This window comes from Amblyomma maculatum, chromosome 10 (genome assembly GCF_055883805.1).
Source record: "Amblyomma maculatum isolate TAMU_Amacu chromosome 10, ASM5588380v1, whole genome shotgun sequence".
Lineage (NCBI taxonomy): Eukaryota > Metazoa > Arthropoda > Arachnida > Ixodida > Ixodidae > Amblyomma > Amblyomma maculatum.
The window spans coordinates 137,329,532-137,351,571 of NC_139353.1; the positions used below are offsets into that span (position 1 = coordinate 137,329,532).

General features: G+C 47.2%; 1 pseudogene; it reads left to right on the forward strand.

The window, feature by feature from the left end:
- The first annotated feature begins 8,921 nt into the window (after window positions 1-8,921).
- Window positions 8,922-22,040, forward strand: part of LOC146177533 (uncharacterized) — a 40,508-nt pseudogene continuing 27,389 nt past the window's right edge.

Sequence of the window (22,040 nt, forward strand, 5' to 3'; positions counted from 1 at the left end):
CATGTCAACGTCTATTACTGCTGCGGGGAACACAAAATGCTAGTGCTGGCTATCACCAGGATTTGCCCTTCAGGATTTGCCATTCAACCGCCTTTAAGATCTACACTGCATGTAATAATTGGAAACGGTAGTCGGCTGCTAACTTATTATTGACACAAGCGAGGAGGAATAATTAGCAAACGACAACAACCTCCGAGCTTTTCGCGTGAAGGTAGAACAGCCGTCGAGGGCTTACGCTCTACATCTGCACAGCCCCTGCCGACAAACTCACCAGGTTTCGGCCAGAATACAATGATATGCTGGCATCAAATTATTGCCGTTAGGAATTAACTCCTACTGCAGACTTCACTGCAAAATAAAATGCTAACACGTACACATACTAGGGAAATAAAAACAACGAATGGGATCAAATACGTTGTCAGGGCAATGACCAGCGCAGCTACTTCAAAACATCGCCATTTAAGCTAGAGGCTAGCTCCCCTCTAGCCGATTTCAGCCCCGTGTAATGTCTGAATAGGCATCATACTCAAACACCGCCGTACCTGACCTTTCCTTTGCAGTGCGAATAGCGTCACGAATTGCCGGGTCCCCTTGCGAAACTACAGGTAGCCATATTCTTCTGCTTCTTCTTTCTCTTCGTTACTCGGTGTCAGCACTGAGAGAGAGAGAGAGAAAACATTTAATGAGCATAATAATCAGTAAGAATTCGCAGGAGCTGGTATTCGGTGCCCCTAGTCCAGGGCTCCGCTGGCAGCAGCTGACTTGCGGACTAGCTGGATAATCCAGGCTTGCTGGTCCAGGTTGTCGCTGGTCAGGGCCGCCTCCCACTGCTCGTGTGTCGGGCATGGCACTAGTAACGTTGGGTCAGGTTTGTCCTGGCATTTCCAAGAGATGTGATAGAGTGTGGGGCTTGCACCGCACCAAGGACAGTAACTCGTGTATGTTGGGCTTATCTTATTTAAAATGTGAAGATTAGGGAATGTGTTTGTTTGTATTTTTCTCCAGTCTATAGGGACCGGGCGCCCGTTGTATGGCGCCACCGTCACCTCGGTGGAACAGCGCCGCCCGCGGCGAAGTGCAGAAACAGCGGAATGGCGAGGCAGCTGAGGGGCGCAGTCGTTTCCGTTCTGCGAGGCATTTTTGAGCCTGTTCCTACCCGTCGTTTTGCGGTGTGGCTTTGAGAGCTTTGAGCTGCGTTGAGTAATCACAAGGAGTATTTTTTGACCGGGAAATCTTGAAAAAGAAAACGGCCGTTCTCGGCAGGGCGTGCGTGTTATTTTTTTTTAAACCGCCCGGCGCATGGTATTTCTATTATATACTCGAAAATGTCGCGCGCGTGATTTCACCATGCGCTAAGAACACCTTCGTTAGGCACTTGATAAGGCGACTTCAAGACGGGAATTGCACCTGCACTGCGCGTCCATCTTATATTAGGTATAGTCAAAACCTGCCTGAAGATCAAATACCGCCGAGCCCTGTAGCCGTGGCGCCGTAGTAGTGGTAGTTGTAATGGTCAGCGTTCATGTAAAATGAAAAAGATGCTGCACCTGTCGTTTTTGGTAGTAGCCAGGCTCAAACGATTCACAGTAGAATAATAGCAAATGACATTCCAGTTTCAACCTTGCAAGGAGAGCTGTAAAAGGAGAAAAATAAACAAGCAAGACAAAAGTAGGATCCTATTTATGGTTGGAATAGCAAACACACATATACTTCCAGGACTTCCTGCAGAATTACGCTACAATAGCTCACTGAACCCGGCCTTGAGACTATCAAACTTAATTATAATATAAGCCAAAGGCGTAATACCACCTCAGCATCATTTTTACATATACGACAATGCTCTTGTTGAACACGTCCGAGCTGCTACATATAATGGACTTAGAAAATATTATACTATACATGCCTTTCTCCCGACATGCTGCGGAGTTTGTGAAAAGAAAAAAAAATAAATTTCCTGATAGCGTTCTCTCAGCGCAGGAAGTTAAATGCGATTGACCGCACCTGGCTTGAACATCTGAAGGCAATAGTCCAATGCTGTCAAACTGTTAAATACAATAAAACACACACACACACACAGTTTGATGTGTTGTAAGATAAGCCACCGACAACTAAGAGAGCGTTCTATTGTTTAATGAATCCCTCTGATGGCTCGTTCGCTAAGGTGGTCTACTTTCTCAGCGTACCACGAACTTGCGGGGCCGATACCTAGGTGACCTTGATACGTGATGAGTGTGAGGGGACACGACCATGTATGTAGTTTTCTATTTGCACGTAAAGGAATCCGGATAACTGAAAGCCATTCCTTTTACAACTTTGTCACTGCAGCTTGCCGGACTGCTGCTAAATCTGTTTACATTGGCCGTAGAAGCAATTTCTGAGAGAGGTAAAACGGTCTTGTCATACTACGCCACAATCAGGAAATCTCACGTTCACTGAAACGCCGATGAGAAAGACATGTATTTAGGCGGGCCAGGAAATGGACGCTGCTGAGGAAATACGTAAAGCCGTGTCAGGTGCAACCTGAATGCGAAAAAAAAAATTGCTACACGGCCTACGAAATTAATAAAAGAGAAATGCTACTTTTATGCTCTTTTCTACACATTAAATTGTATTTTTTTTCTTGATCGACTTTTATATGAAGCCGATAGCAGATTTTGTGACCATGCGGTATTGATTGAGCTATGAAATGAGTGATTTTATTAGGCAAAATGGACATGCCACAAGCAAATGTTAACAAATTACAAGAGTATCAACGCAGAGCTCTCAGCGCATTTTCATTGCTTGACAAAGGAAAAGAGGAAAAATGACAAGATCATGGTAATAGGAATTGTTCATGTCTCCTATCTGCTCTTTCTGTTAAGAGAAAAAAGTAAATTATCTTTGACTATGACAGCGAAAGTATCTGCACAAACATTGTCTCTGCCCATCACTGAAGATCGTAACGCAGCCCGAACGACGATGGTGGAGCTGCCTTTTCTTTTTCCGTGCTGGGGTTTTCTTGTACACAGGCGGGGAAATGCTAGCGTTGTAACTTACGTTCTTGGGTTACTTCGATTTCCAATTGTCAATAAATTGACTACAGATGAAGGAGTGCGGCTTCGACTCCTAGACTCTCGTGCCGTCACTCCTGGGGAACAGAAGGCACAGAGCATCCGGTAGCAAGCGGAATTTTAAAAATTCGGCACTTTCCATGACCACACAGTAATCAGATACGTAGATTCATGCCTTTGCCTTTCAAAGATCCATGCTTAGGTCACCCTACACTCATGCTTCTGTGGAAACCCGTAGAAATGAATCGACTTAAAAACGCCCGACGAGTTTTCGTAGCTGCCTGTGGATCCAACAACGCACCACGTTTTGCCAGCCTTGTTTGGCCAGACTTCATTTCACTGGACATATTCACACAACTAGCCCAACCTTCTGTTCTCTTGAGGATAGTATATTCACGCACGTCATCTTAGGATTTCCAATTTCCACACAAACCAACGACAAACAGTACGCTCCAATGCGCTGGCAATGAGCCGGCCCCGGCCGGCGCATTCCGGCGTTTGAGCGATGCGCCGAGAGGCGGCGCCACCCGTACAGCTGTCCGGTCCCTATAGCGTCCGAGGAAGGAAGTTGTTTGTGTGGTGGTGAGAAAATTCTTCTTTCTAACCGTAGGTGTTCCAGCCTGTCGCCGTAGGGTCCTAGGAGAGGGGTGGGGTAGGGATGGGGATCCGCCCGGTTTGGGAGAGCTCGGGCTAGATCATTCGCTACCTCATTTCCTTCTAGGCCTTCGTGTCCAGATGTCCATGTAATTGTGTGCGTCTGGGAGATGGAACGTAATATTGCACACGCTCTTCTGTGAGGTTTTCCGGCCAGGTAGTCCCTGCAGGCTGGTTGGGAGTCCGTCACTACGTGTGATGACTTCTTTTGGTGGTCTTGTGTTTTTATGGTGACGGCTATTGCCAGTGATTCCGCTTCCACAGGATCCTTGGCATAGATCGAAGCCTGAATAATTGGCCTCTTCTGGTGGTCAACTGCAGCTATTGTGAACTTGCCAGGCTCACCGAAAGCCCCTATGTCCACGTAGACAACTTCCGCGTCTTTAGGCAATTGTTTTTCCAATGATTTGACTCTGGCTTTCCTTCGACCCTTCTGTAGCTCATGGTGCATGTGCTTGGGTATCGGGTTCACATAGATGTTGTTTCTTGTGGATGTCGGAATTTGTGATTTGATCTCGGAAGTTCTTAGTGCCTGCCATAGCCCTAGCTTTGACAGGATTTCCCTACCCGCCTGCGTTGTTGTTAGGTGTTGTTTCTGACTCTCTAGAACCGCCTCCCTGAGCTCCTCGAAGTTGTTGTGCACTCCGAGTGCCCAAAGACGTTCCGTTGATGTTGTTGGCGAGAGGTTTAGGGCCGTTTTATAGGCTGCTCTTATGATAGTGTCAATGGCTCTTTTATCAGTGATTCTAATTTCGTGATATGGGAGCCCGCAGGTAATCCTGCTAACGACTAGGGCTTGTACAAGGCGGAGGGTGTCCTCCCTCATCCCTTTCCGGTGCCAGGTCACCCTTCTAATCATTCTGTAAATTTGGTTGACTGTGGTTGTGAGTGTTTTGATTGTATAATCCACTCTCAAATTGCTTTGCAACCACAGCCCCAAAACTCTGATCTTGTCCTTCTCTTGAATTGTCTGATCTCCTAGAGAGAGCTGAATTTCTCCTGGGGACTTGTAATTTCTTCTGTGTAGCCTGATCAGTTCGGATTTTTCTGAGGAGCATTGAAGACCGCTCTCCCCGGCAAATTCCTCGACTAGGTCTATAGCGGCTTGCAGAGCTTCTTTTTGCGCCAAGGATCCCTGAGTAGCCAAGATGGTGATGTCGTCCCCGTATAAAGTGAAGCCAATATCATTGCGGGTCAATAGTTTTTTTTTGCTAAATTTATCATTGCTATACTAAATAGCATTGGAGAGATTATAGAACCCTGCGGTGTACCTTTGTTCGGCATGGGTACTTTTGGTGATCGGATCTCTCTAGTTCCTATGGTGGCTGTGCGATCTGAGAGGAAAGCCTTCACGTATTTGAAGATTTTCCCCGCAGTTGATATTGTTTAATTAGTGCAATATGGTTTGGTGGCCAATGTTGTCGAATGCTCCTTTGAGATCTAGTGCCAGAATGAAATTTTCGCCTTTTCGAGGTATGGTGTTGATGACTTCTTCCCTAATCCGGAGGAAAGCATCTTGCGTGCAGAGTCCCTTGCGGAAGCCCAGCATGCAGGAAGGAAAGATGTTGTTTTCGTCGATGTAATTTTGGAGCCTGAGGTGGACTACTTTTTCATAGAGTTTTCCCAGGCAAGAAGTGAGGGAGATGATCCGCGTGCTTCCAAGCTGATGGGACGTGTCCCTTCTCCCACAGTTCTTCGTTGATGTACTTCGTTAGGTCTTGCAGATGTTCGGTGCTTAAGTTCCTAATCATGGCGTAGGTGTCTTTGTCTCCTCCAGGGGCAGTGTTTCTTGTAAATGTACGGGCGGCTGAGTAGACCTCCGCCAGTGTTATGGGGGAGTCAAGAGAGGGGTTTGGTTGACCCGCATATGGCAAGCCGGAGTAGGGTCTCCTATGTATTTCTGTGCATGGCGGTGATCAAGTCTGCATCTGTGCCCGGGTATTTATGGGCTATGGTGTGGAGGGTTCTTCTTGTGGCCGTTTTGGTTTTTGATGGGTCTATCATGCTTCTTAATATTGACCATGCTTTAGCCGTGCTTAGGGTACCTTTCAGCAAATTGCAGAAATCTGCCCAGTTTTGCTTGGCGAGCTTTATAGCATACTCTTGTGCTTCAGCCGTAACCTGTGCTATCTTAATTTTAAGTTTTCTATTTAATTTTTTCATTTTCCACCGTTTTAATAGACTTTTTCGGGCTTCCCATAAATGTAGGAGATGTCTGTCTACTTCTGGGGTTTTTGTCGTTGTGTTGATGGTCTGGGTCGTTTTTGCATGAGCATCCTTTAGGCTTTGAACCCAACCTTCAATTGTTGTGATGCCGTCGTGTGGCGGTCTAATTTGTCTGAACTTATCCCAGTCCATTATTTTAGTAGAGCCAATGTTCCTTTTCATACGGGTTGTCATTAGGGATAAGCTAAGGATTTTGTGATCGCTGCCGAGTGTTTCTTCTAGATTGGTCCAGGTGCAATGTCTTATGTTTTTGGTGAAAGCTAGGTCTGGGCAGGTTTCTCTGCTTACACTGTTTCCTATTCTAGTGGGGGACATGGTGTCCGTCATAAGACAGATATCCAGCTGCTCAGCCACTTCCAACAACTTGGTTCCCTTCGGGGTGTCTTTGTGGTAGCCCCATGCCGTATGTACAGCGTTTAGGTCCCCATAATAATAAGGGGGTTCGTTCCCGCTATGCGTGTGCATTCCAGTAAAAGTGGCTTGAAATCTTCCTGCGTGTTGCTTGGAGGACTGTAAAGGTTTAGGACAAACACACTCTGCTTTCTTCTTTTTTGAGAGATGACCTCGATGAGAACTTGATTAATTTCACTGAAGGGAAGGTCGTGCGGTATGACTGTTAGTGTGGGGGCCACTAGTGTAGCAATTTGAGGTGCCGTGTCATGGGTGTATGTGAGGTATCCTTTGAGGTATGTTGCGCATCCTGTTTCTTGGAGACAGATGACGTCCGGAGGTATCGGTTGATTTTGAATAAACATCTGCTTGAAGGAGCGACAGTTCCACTGCCAGAGCTCTAGGTGGTTTGGTTGCCGGTTAGGGGAGGCAGCCTTCAGCGTTGCTCGCCACTGACTCGCAGTCGCTGAGATCTGTCATGCAAGCGGACCTTCGGTGGACTTTTAGACGAGGGTCATCGGGGATTCCCGTGCGTTTTCGCACCCCCTGAGTTATTATTTGGATTTTCAAATTGAATTCTTCTTGAACTGTCGCAAATTGAATTTGCGTGGCAATTTGTTGGTCTTGGAGTTGTTTGGTTAGTTGTGTCATGGTCTGTTGCATTTGATTAATCATTTGTTGCATTTGACTAAGAATGCTTGGTGCGTTTTCTTGAGTGTGAAGTCCGAGAGTTTGTGTAAGCGGTTTCTGCCGTTGCGTTTGGAGTACACTCGCCCGTTGAGTTTGAGATGCGGAGTGTTTACAGCATTTTGTACCGGTACGGTTTCCTGGGCACAGGGTAAGGCAAAATGAATTTTTTTTTTTTTTAATTTGAGAAGTTCATCTATTTCTACACATATTTCACAGCCTCAGTTTTTTTGGACACTCATATTTTGGGTTGAAAAACTCTTTCCGAAACCAAGTAGAGAGCGAACATGCCCCCTTTTCGAATACCCTCCGCGTTTATCATGAATTTTTACCAAAGAAAATTCACCACATTTCAAAGCTTGTCTGGAATCAGCGAGATATACAAAGCGGTCTGGCAACTGTTTTTCTTCTTGTAGCCAAGACAATCTAGACGCTCGCACGTTTTTTTTTCCACGTTTCTCCAAACTTAGAGCAACTGCGTTCCAGTGCGTTTCCTAAGGAATAATATACATTTTGCCTGCGTTCGTTGACATGCCCAGGGCGAAGAAAACGTTTCAACAAGCGTTCATTTCACGGCAACCGTTACAGTCGTCCGGAAAAAGGAAATGGACGCCCGCGACGTGTTGAGACGCCAAACGTAGAACCGGCCAGCACCTCAACATCGAAGCTTTCAAGCTTTTCTGTGAGTTTCCAAGACGATGATGTGGTACAGAGCAGCCTGGAGTATGCCCTAATGGACATGGATGTTATTAGTGGCGCAGTTACACAGAGCTGTGCTTGTACAGCTTGAACTGTGAAGCATGCAGTGCCGCGAAACGATTTGAGACGTCGAAGAAAATTTCTGGCCTCTATGAAGCCAACCTCAGGCTGGTCTATGCCTTGAGGTGCATAGGTAAGGGAATGGCTGCAGGAAATATACTGTGTGCCATGCTAAACCTTACTAAACCGCCAACAAAGTTTTCGAAATATAATCGAGAGCTCTTAGTTCACATCGAAGCTGCTGCTATGGAGTCGATGAAAAGGGCAGCTGATGAGGCTGTGCAGCTGACTGAAGGAGACAAGGACATAGCAGTTGCTCTGGATGGAAGCTGGCAAAAGCGAGGCCACACTTCCAATAACGGTATAGTCTCTGCGACCAGCGTAGACTCTGGGAAAGTACTGGATGTGGAGGTTATGTCTAAACGCTCTCCAAAGTGTGGCATCAAGGGTGTACAGGGACCCCCAGCACACAATTACCACGGCACCAGCGATGGAATAGAAGTCCCAGGAGCAGTGAGCATTTTCGGCAGAAGTGAGGAGTTCCATGGCGTTCGGTACGTCAAATACCTTGGGGACGATGACAGCAAGGCTTTTATGGCTGTGAAGGCACAAATACCATACGGTGATTCCGTTGAAATATCGAAGTTGGAGTGCATAGGTCATGCCCAAAAAAGGATGGGCACAAGATTACGGAGGCTGATGAAGGATAACAAAGCAAGAAAACTCTCTGATTTAAAAAGCCTATCCGGCCGAGGCCGACTGACGGATGGAGTCATAGACAAGCTCCAGACATACTACGGGTTGGCCATCAGAAGGAATGTAGGAAATTCAGAGGAAATGCGGAAGGCTGTATGGGCGACATACTTCCACTTATCATCCACGGACAATGACCCATGCCACGGACGTTGCCCAAAGGGCCCCGATACGTGGTGTGCCTTCAACAGAAGTCAGTTAGAGGGCAAACCGTTTGTCCACAAGGAGAGTGTGCCTGCATCTATCTTGGAACCAATCAAACCCGTGTATAGGCAGCTATCGCAGGCTGAGCTCCTGGAGAAGTGCCTTCATGGGCGAACTCAAAACGCTAATGAGTCATTCAATCATGTTGTTTGGGAACGCGCGCCAAAGAACGTGTTTCTTAGTCTTCAGACCCTGAGAATGGCAGCACTGGATGCTGTCCTTTCATTCAATGATGGTGGCATCGCCCGAGCCAATGTTTTGAAGTCTTGTGGATTGAACTCTGGCCGCAACACCATCAAGTCCCTGAAGGAAGCTGACCGCAAGCGAATGTACTTTGCCGACCGAGCAGTACGACAGCTCGCAAAAGAGGCCCGGCAAGCGAAGCGATAAGCTGAAAAGCGCAGAAACGACGTTGACAGTGACTACGAAGCTGGGGGCTATTAGACCAATTACTTTGATGGTGCTTGTGTAAATAAAAAAATGCTGTTAACCTCTTTTTCTACTTTGAGCTCAATTATCTCAGAAATTGTTTTTTATTACGAAAGGTACCATTATTTTTTAAACCATTTCAGATAGACGGCTGGTATTTGTTTTCACACATCTACATAATGATTGGCAACTACTGAACTAGAATTAAACAATTTGCAGCAGACGTTGTTTTGTTACGAATTTTTAAATGCACAAAGAACGCCAAAATTCCCTTACTAAGTGTTACTATTTGATAAAAAACTTAATTTTCAACTGGTTCTAGTATGTCTAGTTTAGTAAAAAGTTCACACAATTATGAACAAAATGATGCATGTATTACCAGGATACCTCGTTTAATTACTAAGAAACATGTTCCTCAAAATGGCCGAAAATGCATGAGAAGTACAGGGCTTACCCTGTGCCGTTAATGTTTTCCTGACAACCTTAATCGTCTCAAAGTCACTTAGGCTACGAAGGAGGTCTATATACCGCAGCTTCGAATAATTGCGATTAATCTCCTTAAAAAAGCCTGAAATTTAATTCTGTCATTGTTACTAAACGTAATTCTTCGTATCAACGACCACCTTTGATGCAATATCTTATCACATTTCGTTCTAGGTCGTGTTCTCGAAATGCGATTTGTAAAAATTGATTCCGTGCAGATTATAATTTGAGATTTTCTCTAAGTCACGCTAAAATAGCGCCATTTCTAAGAATTAATCCGTGTAGTCGGGTATGAATGCTCCTGTGATTTTATCCCATCTGATGCGACCTCTCGTATTTATCATTAGGCGGCGCTGTAAAACCAAGGTTGAGGAACACCACGGCCTATAGAAAGAAGTGACGCAAAGATGGAACAACGCAATGAACCTTTTTCATTTAGTCCATTTGCATAAGACTGCTGTGTCGCAGACAACCTGGCATTGTCACCGGCAACTTTGTCGACGTTACTGAAAGATCTCAAAAAGAAGAAAGCAGAAAAATCCATATCAGTCTACAGGCTCATGACGACCCAGACACATCACTTAACGAGGGATTTTAAACACACAACTCCCATGTTAAAACTGACGTTACGAGCAGAATGGAGGTTATCAAAATAAATGTAATACAATAGAAGATCGGCATGAGTCTCAAGGAATGTGAATTTATATGGAAAGTGAAAAAACTGAAATTTTATGCGAGATTTGAACCCGTGAACTAATGTTGCGAGCCAGACTAAGCGGCGACTAGGCCACCGAATGCGGGTATGAAAGGTTTGGTAACAAGCCGACTTGTACGTCGTGTGACCTTTGACCTAAGGAAGTACCTTACGACAGTGTGCAAGTGAAGATTTGTTTATTTAGAAAAGTGTACGACATACCTTCAAAGCGTCACTAAAGTGCGCCCCTAGTTTGAACTTTAAGCTGCAAATATGCTCCTGGGCCGACATTGTCATCCTACATCCATGCAGTTAGTATGAGATAGAACTCGATTTCTCTACCAACTAGCGCCTGTACAGCCGCGCTGTATCCCGAATACCACCTGCTCGTGTTTTTCGCTGACTACGCCGGCGCCCATGCCGACAATACCGACGTCGACACCGACAAAGCCTGCGCCATATGTGCCCAAAAACCCAATACAGAACAATACAGTCTAATGCGGACTCACCAGGATGTAGAATATGCAAAGGGTAGAGAATAGAAAGAATTCTTTATAACTAGACCCTTGCAACCACCTGAGGTAAAAGTCCGAGAATTAAAAGTTAGCTAAGAGGTCAAAACTTCGTTAAGAGGTTCTCCAAAAATATGGCGCTGGCTTTGTCGGTGTTGACGTCGGCATCGTCGGCATGGGAGCCGTCGTAGTGAGCGAAAAACACGGGTAGGTGGTATTCGAGAAACAGCACGGCTGTACGGGCGCTGGTTGGTCGTAGGGTTTTGTGACATCATGTGACCCCGTGGCATGGCATATTCGGTAGGAGATCCAAATTTAGAATCCAAATAAGTTCCATGCTTTGGCAGTCTGTTCAACCGTTTTTGAGGATTTCTGCTGTGATTAGCGAAATTCTGTCCTATAGATATCTCGGCTTCATTCTAACATCAGATCTAACGTGAAAAACACACGTCAGTTTTCCTATAGCTTCCCCTAACAGCACGCTTGGATACCCTAGACGCAACTTCTTAACACCAGCTCCTGTCAAACTTCATCTGTACAAGTCTCTTGTCTCCTCAGTATTAGAATACGCTAAGTCTATATGGGACCCTATCACTAAAAGGCTCATAGCCGCCTTAGAATCCATGCAAAACTCAGAAGCGCGTTTATTTTTCGTAACTATGATCGTTCTTCCAGCATCGCAGAAATAAATAATAGTATGTAATAAATAATAATAATAGTATTGAACCATCTTGCTCTGCGCAGTAAAGTAGCCCGTCTGCGTCTACTTCTTTAAAAGAAATACTGTATGAATTTCACGCCTAAAGATGCATTGACCACAATATAAATGTATTGTTACGAGCCACACTCCGATGTAACCGCAACAGTTCGCCGTCAGGGACACACTCGCAGGACAAACAGCCTAGCTTCAGCAACATTGTTGTTCCCTAGTCCAGCATATCATCGTTTCCGAGACTGAGTACCGTAACAAAACCCCCTCCCCTTCCTCTTCCCCCGGAAGAAGCACTGTCCCGGTGCGTATACTACACAAGTGAGCGCGAATTATAGTGTTTCAGACGGGTGACATGCACGACTTCTGGATGAGGAGTTGTGTAGGAGACTTGGGCTGCAGAAGCATAATCTCTTAGGTGACGTCGGTGAGTCACAGAACTTTGCATATGAGACATATGACAGAACTTTTCATATGAGATCCCAGATCAAAATGTCCTGCTGGTTGCTTGCTGGAAGTTGCTTAATTGTGCTAGAACCAACAGATTGCCTGCTGGGTTTCTGCTGGTTGTACTGGTTTCAGCAGGGTGCTTGTTAGTTTTCTACTGGTCCCAGCAGGCGGCCTGTTGGTTGTGCTGGTCCCAACAGGGCGCTTGTTGGTTTTGTTTGCTGGTCCCAGCAGTGTGCTGGTTTCCTCCTGGGATGGTATACCGGAACCAGCAAGTAACGCGCTGAAGTTTAAACGCATACATTTGACTTGATGTATGCACATGAGAGTTTATCGCATTCCCCTACTGCCAGCTGATTCATTCTAGAAAAACGGAGCACGGAAATTATATACCTTCTTTTGCACCGCGTTTCCACTCCATGATAAAAATATAACCGTAAGCGAAAACGGGAGCTTTTTTAACCGAGCTAACCAATTTTTTTTCAATCGGTACTCAAAGTAGGCTGCCGCTATGAGGTATTGTAAACAACAAAGCTGCAAGAAATTTTGTCGAAGTTTACCTTTTTTTCATCATGGCATAACGTAAGAGGCCGTTAATGCAGTTTCATTCACCTATCTGCTAGCGCAGCAGATGACGCGCCTTCTGACTATCGGGTGCAACGAAGCGGAGTGAGTGCGACGGCTTGTAAGTAGGTGATAGTAACAGTAATATCAGCACACTGTGAAATAATTCACCTATTTTTTGCCGGAAAGTTTAACAAAAGGAGCTTTTCAGCGCTTACGGCACTATCATTGCCATCCTCGGCTTGCTGCTCAACAAACCAAAAGGAGCCGTTTTGAAGTCTAGACATTTACGTAGTGAAGTGTCGTGTGCTGACTCGGGTTTGCGAACGCGAAAGTATTTTGCGCTTTTTACAAGGTTTAAACGCCGTCATCAGTACGAAAGATTTAGGGAATTTTATCAGAAGCATCTATGTAAATTTCAACTTGTCTAGGGATGGTGTGACAACTTCTGTCAAGACTGAGAAATGTAATGCGACATCAGCAAGGTTAGGACCTGCGTTTGTTAAGTAAAACGTGCGTCTCATTTCTTTTGCGGTCCTCGCGTTGTGCAACGTCTTCAGAGTTTGAATTTAAGTCTAGCGGATTAGCGAGTGCTTACTTAGGGCACGGAGAAAAGCGAACAGTGGAGTAAATGGGTACGATGCTGCCGGCGTAGTTCGGCAAGGATGACTACCGCTTACATGTCGAATTAACTATCAAATTTAGATGGCAATTTTGTCGTCCCAAGTTTTATCTGGGCCGTAGCCTTTTTGTCTAGTATTATTGGCTCAATTTCCTGTCCGTAAAAGAATATTTGTTGCCCAGTTGCTGCTACCTAGTAATTGTCGCCGCTTGCCGGTGATCCCTAACGCTAATGAACCGCGATCCCATGAAACGCTGGAAGCTAGGTTTCAAATTAGGAAGCTAGATAAAAGTGTGTAAACACCCGCTGAAGTGGTTCAGTGGTTACGGCGCTCGACTGCTGTCCTTTAGCATAAGGAATGAAATCCCGGCCGCGGCGGATGCATTTCGATTGAGGCGATAAGAATGGCGTCCGTGTGCTATGCGATGTCCGTGCATGTTATAAAGAACCTCAGGTGGCCAACATTTCAGCAGTTCGTCACTACGGTGTATCTTATAGCCTGAGTCGCTTTGTGATGTTAAACCCAGTAAACTTAACCATTCGAAAATGTGTAAACGGTAAAAAAATCTATAACTTAAAACATTAGTTGTGGTTTAGCTCTGGTTAACCCTTAGTTGAATTGCGAAAGAAACGGCGGAAGCTTTTTTTGCCTGCTAAATTATTCCCCTATCATGCCATATCAGTGACAGGTGCTACATTATTGGGACACTTAAGCTCATCCTTTAAGTGCATGACGCGAGAGCGTAAGTCACCAGCCCACATGTAAAGTCATGCTTCACCCAAGCCGTATGGACGTGCCTGCGTATCTTAGGGTTAATGAGAATGCAAGAACCATTTTCGCTGGCTGATTCACCCTCCCATGTGAAAGGAGCGACCAGAGTTGGCAGCTCCTGCCCGTAGCATAGGGGTAACATGAATTCACATGACATGTCACGCTGATGTGTTTATGAAGAAACCGTAGCTACGCCTCTTCAGGGCGTAGCTGCGGCCACCCGAGGTCTCGCTTTGGCTGTCGTAGTATAGCTTTCGCAATAAAATGCAGCCCACGCTTCTTGTGACTCGATCGGTTCATTCGTGACTCGAGCTACTGCTTTCCGCTGAAGTGGAGCACGATTTTATAACAATAATATTGTTACGAGGCACGTCGAGATATTAGGAGGCGATGGTACGTCGTAGCCGCAACAGTTCACCGTCAGGGACACACTCACAGGAGAACCAGACGTAGCTGCAGCGTCGTCTTTCTCCACTAGCCCAGCACTTCGTCATCGTCTCTTTCACTGCGTACCGTAACAATACCCCCCCGCGGAAGAAGCACAGTCCCGGTGCGTAGACTACAGAGAGCGCGATATATAAGGTTTTAGACGGGCGACATGCACGACTTCTGGATGATGGTTTGCCGGGGAGTGGCGGTTCACAGGCATAATCTCGTACGTCACGTCGGTAAGTTGCCGCAAGACCTGGTAAGGGCCCACGTAGCGGGGCAGAAGTTTCTCGCACATGCCTACACGTCGAGCAGGGAGCCAGAGGAGTACGAGGGAGCCAGGAGGGCAGTAGGCGTCACGGTGCTGGAGATCGTAACGGTGCTTTTGAGAACGCTGGGACGCACGAAGCCGGTCTCGAGCAATATGACGGGCGGCATCAGCGCGGGCGATGGCATCAGAAGCGTAACTGCAGGAGGAATCGTCAAGAGGCAGTAAGGTGTCGAAGGGAAGTAGAGGGTCGCGGCCGAAGAGTAGATAAAAGGGAGAGTATCCGGTGGTATCATGCCGTGAGGAGTTATAAGCGAATGTTATGAAAGGTAAAGAGATGTCCCAGTCACGGTGATGGTCAGAAACATACATTGACATCATATCGGTCAGGGTACGATTAAGGCGCTCAGTAAGACCGTTCGTTTGTGGATGGTAGGCCGTTGTGAAGTTGTGGCGCGTGGCGCATGAGCGCAGAAGGTCATTAACAACTTTAGAAAGGAAGCAGCGACCGCGATCGGTGAGCAGTTGACGAGGAGCACCATGAAGCAAGATGACATCATGCAAAAGAAAGTCTGCAACGTCGGAGGCACAGCTGGTGGGGATAGCTCTGGTTATGGCATACCGGGTGGCGTAATCGGTCGCTACGGCAATCCATTTGTTCCCTGAAGTCGATGTGGGGAATGGCCCGAGCAGGTCGAGACCAACTCGAGAAAAGGGCTCAGTTGGAACTGCGAGTGGTTGCAGGGGCCCACTAGGGTGAAGAGACGGGGTCTTCCTGCGCTGGAACAGCTCACATGCGGCGACGTAGCGACGAACAGAGCGGTAGAGTCCAAGCCAGTAAAATCGCCGTCGAACATTGTCGTACGTGCGGGACACTCCTAGGTGCCCTGCTGTAGGAGCATCATGAAGGTGGGCAAGAACAGCAGAGCGTAGATGTGTCGGGACAACAAGCAAAAGGTCTACACCATCTGGGCGCATACTGCGTCGGTATAATGTGTTATTAAGCAGCACAAACATACTGATGGGCGGATCGGTGCTGTCGTTGCGCAGGTGATCAATAATGGGGCGCAGGGAAGGATCACGACTCTGTTCGACGCCGATGTGGAGAAAGTTCGAAATGGACAAAACGCGGTCGTCAGCAGTATTGTCAGGAAGTTCAGGAGGGTCAACGGGGTGGCGGGACAAGCAGTCGGCGTCTTGATGTAGGCGGCCTGACTTGTAAACAACAGTAACCGTGTATTCTTGTAATCGCAAGGCCCAGCGACCTAAGCGGCCAGTAGGGTCCTTAAGTGATGACAACCAACACAAGGCATGATGGTCCGTCACTACGCTGAAGGCCCGCCCAAACAAATAAGGGCGGAATTTGGTGCAAACAAGTGCAAGGCATTCGCGCTCCGTAATGGAATAATTGCGCTCGGACTGAGATAGAAGGCGGCTGGCATAGGCAATCACACGAGAGTGGCCGTGCTGGTACTGGGCAAGGATGGCGCCAATACCATGTCCGCTAGCGTCGGTGCGCAGTTCTGTAGGCGCAGACGGGTCGAAGTGCGCCAGTACAGGAGGAGCGGTGAGCGCGGAAATGAGCGTTGTGAAGGCCTGAGCTTGTTCGTGGCTCCACGAGAAATTCACGTTTTTCTGCAAAAGGGAGGTAAGGGGACGTGCTAGGTCAGCAAAGTTCCGAATGAAGCGACGGAAGTAGGAGCAGAGCCCGAGAAAACTTCGCACATCACTTGTATTACGTGGCGTAGGAAACTCGCGGACTGCACGAACTTTATCAGGGTCGGGCTGCACACTATTTTCGTCAACCAAATGTCCCAGGATTTTGATCTGGCGGCGGCCGAAGCTGCATTTTTTTGCGTTGAGTTGAAGACCGGAGCGGCGAAAGACTGCCAGTATCGTAGAAAGCCGTTCAAGGCGACTTGTGAACGTGGGAGAGAAAACGACAGCGTCATCTAAGCAGCCTAAGCACGTTGTCCACTTGAAGCCACGGAGAAGCGAGTCCATCATGCGCTCGAAGGTCGCAGGAACGTTACAGAGGCCAAATGGCATGACCTTGAATTGGTATAGTCAGTCAGGGGTGACAAATGCGGTTTTCTCTCGATCCCGTTCGTCGACAGCTATTTGCCAGTAGCCGGAACGCATGTCGATCGAGGAAAAATAGCTGGCACCATACAAGCAGTCGAGGGCGTCGTCTATTCTCGGGAGCGGATAAACGTCTTTTTTAGTGATCTGATTGAGGTGGCGGTAATCTACACAGAATCTCCAAGTTTGATCTTTCTTTTTTACTAAAACGACAGGAGACGCCCAGGGACTGCAGGAAGGCTCAATAATATTATTTGTCAACATCTTGTCGACCTCCTTCTGTATCACGTGGCGCTCAGCAAGAGAGACTCGATAAGGCCTTCTGTGAATAGGGCTGGCATCACCAGTATTGATGCGATCGGTAACGACCGATGCCTGGGCCAAAGGTCGGTCGGCAAATTCAAAAATGTCCTTGTACGAAAGCAAAACGTCGGAGAGAGCACCGGCTTGCTGAGGTGTCAAATCCGGTGCTATCATGGAAGTAAAAAGGGTCGAACGAGAAGCTGATACGGGGGGTTCAGACAGAGGCACAGGCTTGAGGGCAGAAACTTCGCAGTCAGCCAACGGAAGCAAGTCAGCGAGTGCAATGCCATGGGGCAAAACTTGGACAGAGTGGCTAAAGTTAAGGACGGGAAGATGGGTTCTGTTATCTGTGACGGTCAGGACAGTGTGAGGGAGTATGACGTTACGGTGGAGAACAACATCGGTGATTGGACAAGTGACGTATGTACCATCAGGAATAGCAGGAAACGGGGCCAAAGGAACCTACATGGCAGCTTCGGGCAGTAGGCGAACAAACTCGACGGAGCAGAGGCGTGGCTTGATATCTGTGCGGTCGGAGCAGAAAGGCAGGTCTAAGCGAAGGAGGCCACTTGAACAATCAATCAGGGCAGAGTGCGCCGTTAAACAGTCGATGCCGAGGATCACATCGTGAGGGCAGCGGTCGATTACAGTGAAGAGCACAGGGGTAGTTCGACCACAAATGCTCACGCGCGCAGTGCAAAGTCCCACGACGGCAGCGACGCCTCCATCGGCGACACGAACGGCTGATGAAGAGGCGGGTGTGACAACTTTTTTGAGTCGGCGGCGAAACGAAGAGCTGAGGACGGAAATTTGGGCACCAGTGTCAATCAGGGCGGTAACAGGCACACCATCTACACAGATATCTAGAAGATTGCGGCGATGAGTGAGGGTCAGCAGAGGATTTTCGGGCCGGGTCGTCAATGCAGCTTCACCTCCGGGAGCTGCATTGATCAGTTTTCCGGGAGCGGGCCAGAGAAGTGAGGGGACGAGGAACGGTGAGGTAGGGGCGAGCGGGAACGGCGAGTCTGGGGAGACGGCGATCGGCTGGACATGCGCGGGGATGGCGGGTTAAAGTCACGAGAGGGCATATCACGGAGAGAGGTTGGGTGTGGTCCGTAGGCGGTGCTGCGATCATGATAGAAGCGAGGTCGATGTGGCGGAACCCAACGGCTGCGGCAATGGCGAGAAATGTGGCCGGCACGTGAGCAGTTGAAGCAGATGGGTCGGTTGTCGAAGGTCCGCCATTCTTCTGGGTTGCGGTAGCGTCGGGTAGATCCGGGGTATCACGTCGGGAAGGGCGCAGTCGGAGCCGCAGCAGCTACCACCGGAACGGTGGGCTGGACAGATGGCTGTGCGGACGGCTGACCAGAGCTAAGGCTTACGATCGCATTAAGGCCCAGTTCGCGAATTCTTGGCGAACGACAGCTTGAATAAGTGCTATAGTAGCATCCGCCGGCTGAGGTGTGAATGCGACGGGGGCCATTGCCTCCAGCTCTCTGCGAACGATCCTGGTCAAGTTTGGCTCATGGGACGGCTGCTGCAGTGTTGGCAGATCCTCGCACGAAGACGTAGCAACTGTGTTTGGCAAGCGGTCGAAGCGGGGAGCAATACGACGATGTTTAGCTTGCTCAAACCGCCGGCATACCTCGAGGACGGAGTCGACCGTCGTACAATCTTTGAAAAATAGAAGGTTGAAAGCGTCGTCAGCAATGCGCTTTAAGATGTGGCCCACCTTGTCACACTCGGGCATGGCGCTGTTCACTTTGCGGCATAGAGCTAGTACGTCTTGTATGTACGACAGATATGATTCGGTCGACGACTGTGCTCGCGATGCCAGGTCCTTTTTAGCGCCGAGCTTGCGTCCGATTGGCTTGCCAAAGAGATCCCGAAGCTTCTCTTTGCACATGTCCCAGGATGTTAGATCTTTTTCGTGCGTCTCGAACCAGACGCGCGCCGTACCAGCCAGGTAGAAAATAACATTTGCAAGCATCAACGTTGCGTCCCATCGGTTGTGCTTACTGACGCGCTCGTACATAGCGAGCCAGTCTTCGACGTCGATGTCATCGGTGCCGCAAAAGGTTCCCTGATCACGAGGCTGCGCAACGACGACAGTGGGCGCTGGTTGTGCCGCTGTGGAGGTAGCTGCGTCGGACTGCATAGTGCTAGCACCAAGTTGGCGGCCACTACGGAGATCCAGCTTGTGGTATTGGTGTCTTACCCAGCAGCTCCACCAAGATGTTACGAGGCACGTTGAGATATTAGGAGGCGATGGTACGTCGTAGCCGCAACAGTTCACCGTCAGGGACACACTCACAGAAGAACCAGACGTAGCTGCAGCGTCGTCTTTCTCTACTAGCGCAGCACTTCGTCATCGTTTCTTTCACTGCGTACCGTAACAATGTTACTATTAATAATTTTTATTTCTGCCTCAAAAATTATTCGGACAGAGGAGCTGCAGAAAAAGCTGTAAAAAAAACAGCTTGACAAAGCCACAGCCCCCACTTGCATAGTAGCAGCAGCAGACAAACAACGAATCATTCATTCACTTGTAGTCTTATACAAACAAAAAAAGAAAAGGAAAAATAATTGAGATATAAACGAGCAGCAGATAACTAGGAACTGTGCAGCATTATTCCCTGCGAATTGAACAGAGACCGCAAAAAAAAGAAGATGAGTAGTTTGCAAGAAGACAAAAGACGAGCAGCAGATAGCTGAGTACATTGCAACATCATTTACTGCGAACTGAACAGAAACAGCAACAAAAGAGCAGTTTGCAACATATGATTGATACTTTCATGAAACCATATGTATATCTTAGAACAAAAAAACAACAACAACAGTTATAGCTTTGTGGCTAAACCTTCTATACATACATGCAATTAAAGAAGTCAAAGTTTACAGACGAGGAAGCATTCAAGAGGGACGGAAGTGTATGTTGCAAGCTTTCTCGTCCGTAGTTTAGGCGTGCAGTTTGCACTATCCAGTTTTCAGGCTGTCTCAGGGGGTATTCTACTGTTTTTTCTTTCAACTTTGCAAAGTTCCGAAAACTATTTATTTTTAATTTATACTTTAGGACGAATGCTTAAACGGTATTAATACAACTCAAAGAGGGCTATCACACCAGCTTCAAGAAAGAGACCTTTGCTGGGTGACCTGTATTTAACATTAAATACACAGCGAAAAACTCTTTTTTGTAAGGTGTGAATTTTACGGAGACAGGAGACTGAACATAATATGCTGCAAGCAACTAAATTATATGATTACAAACTGTCTCTCTATATACACAAACGTAACCTTCCCAATGATACGCACCGTCCCTTGCATGCTTACAGTTTACATAGGGAGCTAAAACCAGTGCCACACAACGAACAAATTATGGCCGGGACACTCTTGACTACCGCATGCCATCACTTTATAATAAACTTAAAGCCCACATTGACTTTACTGCCCCGCTTAACACATTTAGACACGAATTAAAAATTTTTTGATGAGGCAATGAATATTAATGCGATGTTCATATTCATTTCTGAAATCTGATGTGTGTATAATTCTTTTGCTTTTGATCGCATGTACATATTCATTTTGATTGTGCTGTGAAATCCACTGCGAGATGCTGCCTGTAGGCCCCCAGGTCCAAGTAAAGCTGTCTGTGACAGCTTTTTTTCTGGGGGCCCCCAACTTGTAGGTTGGAAATAAAGTAGATTTGGATTTGGAATGTGTTGCAGTTCTCCGCACAAGGTGGCAGTAATTTATATAAGAATAACAATGTGGGTTATAAAGAAGTAGTTTGAGTGACTTGGCAAGAATGGGTCTCATGCAACCGATCATGCCAGTTACTCTGGCCAATTGCTTGACAACGCGAGTTACTTGATGTTCCCATAACATAGTGAAGACAAGGTGACCCCAAGGCATTTAAAATAACTATTTCTATCAATCTAGAGTTAAATGTAATAGAAGTCTGAGCAGACACTGGTTTGGTTTTCGGGCGAAATACCACTGCGTTTGGTTTCTTTTTATTCACGCGCAGATATCTTTAAATCTAGAGGATTTATCCAGCATTATCATTGTTCTATTACATAACTTTACTAACTCCTAAAGATCTTTTACAGCGAAACAATTACTCTTGTCGTCGGCATATATAAAAACTTTATATCCCTGTCAATATTGACAATATCATTAGCGCGCCGGAGCCGGCGCCGCGGGACGATGATGATGGTATGTACAAATGAAAGAAGAAGATCATGGCATGTACAAATGAAAGAAGGTCCACAGAAGGCTCACACAATCTGCCCGGGGGGTCGGAAGCGGCCAGCTTGGCCGCTCCTAATTACACAATGTACCGCGGCGCACAAACGGTTTCAAGCGAGAAACATGAACAATTTCAGTTCCATGGTGGCGTCGATCGGCTGGGGTATCAACAGGCGTGACTTTGTAGTTAACTGGAGAAGTTTGGATGATGATCTCGTAGCGATCAAGGTAGCGGTGGTGGAATTTGTCACTAAGGCCAGGGGTGCGCAGTGGTGTATAAAGCAGTACTTCGTCACCGGGACGATAAGAGACCACGCGATGCGTAGAATCGTAGCGACTCTTGCGAACTTCCTGGCACGCTGCTGTGTTGAGGCGGGCAAGATGACGGCATCTGGCCACACGAGATAAAAAATGGGTAGGTACTTATGTGGAGTAGTCGGGCGTAGAGAAGAAGGAAGCGTCGAGAATTGTAGTGGGAGGACGGCCATAAACGAGGAAAAATGGAGAATAACCGGTAGTCCGCTGTACTGCTGTGTTATAGGCGAAACTGACGAATGGTAGAATAGTGTCCCAATTTCGATGATCCGGTGTGATGTACATGGAGATCATATCCGATAAGGTGCGGTGAAATCGCTCAGTCAGCCCGTTAGTCTGAGGATGGTAGCTTGAGGTTGCCTTATGAAGGGTGGATGACGCGTGAAAAACTTCAGCAACGACTGCCGATAAGAAGGCCGTCCCGCGGTCACTTAGGAGCA